This window comes from Sceloporus occidentalis, unplaced genomic scaffold (assembly GCF_023333645.1).
Source record: "Sceloporus occidentalis isolate IW3139 unplaced genomic scaffold, rSceOcc1.0.p SCAF_4, whole genome shotgun sequence".
In the NCBI taxonomy this organism is placed as follows: Eukaryota; Metazoa; Chordata; class Lepidosauria; order Squamata; family Phrynosomatidae; genus Sceloporus; species Sceloporus occidentalis.
In genome coordinates, this window is record NW_028316984.1 from 36,021,349 (window position 1) to 36,026,278 (window position 4,930).

The following is a 4,930-nucleotide window of genomic DNA, read 5'->3' on the forward strand; positions in this document are numbered from 1 at the left end:
GTTACACAGATAAAAAGGAATAACTCTACACTGCTTGAGATTCATTGGGAAAAAAGAAGCATGTAAATAATACTGCATGGTTCAGCTCTTTCACAATGGACTATTGATTGTTAGGTCATCACTTTATCTAGGATAAATTTTACAATTATTAATATCAGTTCACCATTGACACTCTATATTTTAGTCCATCTGTGTTTGGAGTTGGTTCACAAGATTGTGTGGTGGTTGTGCACAAGAAAATCCCAGTGAGTTCAGAGGTGCTTACCCAAATACATGATCTTAATATTGAGCATTACAATCTGTTCAGTTTAAACCAGTACTGCATATTTTTTTTAAAATGGCCATGACCCCAAAAACTGATCCATGCATGTCCACGTTTATTTTTGTTCTTTCAACAGCAGCCAAATATTTTCACATGGTCTTCCTTCAGATACATTCACGTCCACGTGTACACAAAGCCTATATCTATGCAACTTGCTCTCTCCATGTGAGCAGAGACCCCCACCAACTTTTTGCAGGGTTCCCTATTGTGCAGAAATAGCCATAGAAACTCATTAAGGCATGAAGGTCAGTGATGGTGGTGTGGTTCTGCTTTATTTAGGCACAACTCTGTTTGCTGATTTAACACACAAACACAACACACCTATGGCACATTGTGCGTGGCTTTCTTAAAGCCTTCCCCCTTCAGCTTTTAGGGAGGTGGCTATTTAAGAAAATTAAGTTTCAGTCACCTTTCGATCTCATAGAGTAGGTTTTGCAGTTCTTGAAAAATTTACATAAGAGATTATTGTAATTTATATTCCACACATATTTTTTTCAATGAAGATTTAAGATTGTTCCCCTCAACATATTGGAAATTGGATGATTACAATATAAAATAATATACAGGTAATGATTTCTCTCCTTTTATTTATACAGAACTTTGATAAGGAAGCTGAACAGATTGACATCTACATGTGTTACGGAAGGACTATTAATAATCCCATTTAAACTCTTCAAAATATGCCTTCCGAAATGTGAAACCTTTCCGGTCTGCCAAAGAAATAGGAGATGTTTTTCTCTGATAGAAACATCCACATCATACACATAGCACTTGTAGTCATGAATATAATTTCTCCTCGCCTCCAACAATTTAAATAGTACATGCAGTTTATGAATGGTGAATTTCTTCAGGGTTCTAGCCTATTAAAATTAAATTTAAAAGGCTTATAACACAATATGGTTGCAATCCTATTTGAAATCAGTGGAACCTATTGTTGCTTAGGATTGGAATGCATATTTATATCATTATCATGAGATTTCATAATCATTTACCTTTCCCTGTTATCATATGAGTATAAACTGATATCCAGCCTTATCGTAACAGAAAGCATCCATCAGCCAAATGGAAAGGGGTGATTTTCAGGGATTCTCCCGCCCCACGGCCATCTGCTTTGTCCCCAAATATCCTAGAGCATTGTCAAGACTGCGCAGGTGTTGTAGATGGGAACACAATTTTAAGCCTTTAGCTTGGGGATGGCTATTCTGTATGTTTTCAAGAGGTATGTTATCCACTATTTTTCAAATAACAATCCATGGGAATGAAATGTGTTTTGACTGGACTCCTCTCACAAGTCATTCAGCTCTATTATAAACTTGGCAGAATCTGGGGCCCTTTGAACAGCCTGGCAATGTCAGATGATCTAGAATTACAGGAGCTAAGTAGGAGCTGACTGAGCAACAGTCCTAGTGAGAAAGAGAGAGACCACTGGGAGCTTCATGGGAAAGCGGGATATATTTTATTTATTTATTTATTTAAGGGATTTATATCTTGCTTTTCATTTAAGGGATTTATATATTGAAAATGGTATTCAAGGTGCCCATACATAATCCCTGTTCAGATGTCTACTTCAGTTTGTGTGTGGCTCAAAGTGGGGATGGGGATGACACATAGGCCCTGCCCCCAGTGTCATTGGGTACATAGAAGTAGGTTAATATGGAGAGTGAAGTTCTAAAGAGGACACAGTTTAAGTAAACATATTTTCCCCTCTCAGGAAGTGGTTCTCAAGACCCAGAACCAGACTTTCAAGATGTTTCTGACTGCTGGTTTGTTTTGGCTGTTTGCATCTTCAGCCTTTCTACTGCACCTTTGTCCTTGATGCTCCTTTGCTTCCACCACCTTCCTTTCTGTATAAGGTGGGGCTGCTTAGGTGGCACCAGATGGTGGGTGGGCAATCAGGAACAGGGAAACTCTGGCTGTTGAGGTGGGACATGGTTCAGCAAGATGAGATGGTACCACAACTGGGAAAAGACATTTCAGGCTCTGGAGACCTGTGCAGCTTAGCAGCATATCTGCAGAGCAGCAACAGCTCCATTAGAACAGAGTGAAGAGCACCAAACTTGTCTTAGTGAGGGTAAGGCCAGCCATGGAGACCTGGAGACCTGAGTTGTGAAAGGCTATGCAAGTAAAGCACACATACTGGCAACTTCTGTCAAGTAGATAAGGCCTTGCAGTGGCAAACTTCATGTTCTGTCTGAGGATCAGCCACACTAAATATAGATAGGTCCACTTTCAGAAGACTGGCCAAAGGACAGCTACTAATGGAAGACACTTCCATGAATGAGGCAGGGCAATTAGACAGTCATCATGTGGCATCCTCTGTCAGAACAATTTGGTGCTCTATCCCTGTGGTCTGAAGTCCCACTGGATGTGGCATGTGTAGAAGTTAAGAACAGCTGCTGGCCCAAAGTCAGTTACTCCAGATGAACCTTTGCAGCCAAGATTCTTGCTTGCAGCAGGTCTGGCAAAATCATGGCTCCTCAGAAATCCCACAGAAATGAGTTCACAAGCTTTTATTTTCTGTATTCTTCACATGAACACACACATGCATATATACACACATATACATATGGGACTAGAGATATATGTGTGTATGTGTGTGTGTGTGTATGCGTGCGCGCGCACATGCACACACACAGTTTGCTCATTTATTTCAATGCCAAATCTGCTCTGCATTGTTCTCAGTCTGTCAGCAAGCAGATAAAGCAAACCAGCCAGGGACTGTAAGATGTCTCCTGTTCCCATTCCCAAATAGGAAAAGAGAAGCAGGCTAGCTAAATTTTACACATGTTAAAGCTGAATCAACAAAATTGTTATTTATATTACAGTTCTACACAAGCCCATGCTGAAGTAAGTCCTGAATTTCAGTGGAATTTTGTCACAAATCAGTGAAATTGTTTAAGAGGGAACAAGAGATAAATGAGGAATTCAGTGGTATTGTTATCTCATTTACAGTCGTTGAAAATTCTGAGAAAGTGTGCTGAAAACATCTAAGCATCCATTTTATTGAACTATATAATAATGATGAATTTTAATGTGCTCGTTTTTAAAAGACCCCATAATTTCAATAACAAATTATGGAAGTCAAATTTATGGACCAAATGCTCCCTCTTGTGGCTTAGATACACTGTTTCTTCAGATGCTTGCATCTTCCAGGTTTGTATGGATTTTCTGGGAGCTGCCAGATGGCAACAAGATCTGCCAGTAAAAGGCATTTGATCAGGTATTCTGTCTCCATCGATGAATTAGAAAGAGAGAGAGAATCCTTTCCCTTGCTGTTTCTCTTACAACATACTTGCTCTCTTTCTGGTGTACTTTTGAAGGTGCTGAATTAAAATAGGACAGCCTAACTTCAAGGCAATACTTTCACTCAGGGTGTCATTAGGGGGTTCAGCCTGCACTAGGTGGTACCCTAAGAGGAGGTGATACCACTGCTCCTCAAACGTGCCTTTGGGCAGAAGTGGGCTGTGGTGTTCATGAGCATCCCTTTAAAACACTGAAGACATGGTGTGAGTGGGGAGAGGCTTTGTGGGAGGAGAGAGAAGAGGCCCCAGATTTTTTTTAATTTAAATTTTAAATTTTATTTTTAAATTTTTTTAAAGGTTATTTTTATTCTTTCAAAATTTTCTCTAAAAACATCACACCAAGTTTTCACTTTAACCACATGAACCGATGTACAGATAAATACATTTAGGTCATGTTTGATATCAAAATTTAAAGGTATAATTTTAATTTTGCTAGTTGTTTAAATCTCAACTACTGCCAGTACATATATACAGGAATAACTATTTATGAGTAACATTCATACAAAAACATTACTAAGGATTCTGTATAGAGTGGTATGGAAGGACCAGTGGTGTGTGTGTGTGACATATGGGTTACCACACTGGGTGACACCAAACTTAGTGACACCACTGCTTTCACTGGCTTCATCCACTACAGCCTTATATGCTTTAGGACAGAAGACTTTCATTTAGGTTTTTTATGGTATTAGAATAGTGCACTTCCAGACAGCATGTTGCTTCATTTAAGCAAGAGATATCAGCCCCAAAACTAAGTCAAAGATTTTTTTTTCCTTTCAAAATTTCCTGTATCCTGAAAAAGATGTTTACAACTAGACCTGTAAAGATGAGTCTGTTTTCACAGTTGATATGTACACCCATCTCTGTTTTACCATTGATATTAAAATATAGGTATGCACACAAACACACTATCATGTATGTTCAATTTCTCCATGTTTCCTTCCTGCTTTCTGTCTCAAATTAACCCATACACTGGCTAAAAAGGGAACACTGTATCCTGTTGAAGATGCCCTGAAGCCACGAACTGAAGCAGACTGATATAAAAGGAGGTTTTATTGGAATCATTGGCAATTAATCACTCCAACTGAGTGTAGTTAAAACTGAAGTACTAGTTTTACACCACATACTTCTCCCCACCTCATTCGCACTGTGGAATGTGTAACTTAGACAAAAAGAATCCTGACTGTAAGCCAGAGAGACTTTGGCCTGGCAAAAATAGATTATTCCTGTTCCCAACTGGTATGCTGGCTTTCAGCTGCCATCCCCATCAACAGGTGCTGAGAAACAATAACTGTGTGGTCACATTTCC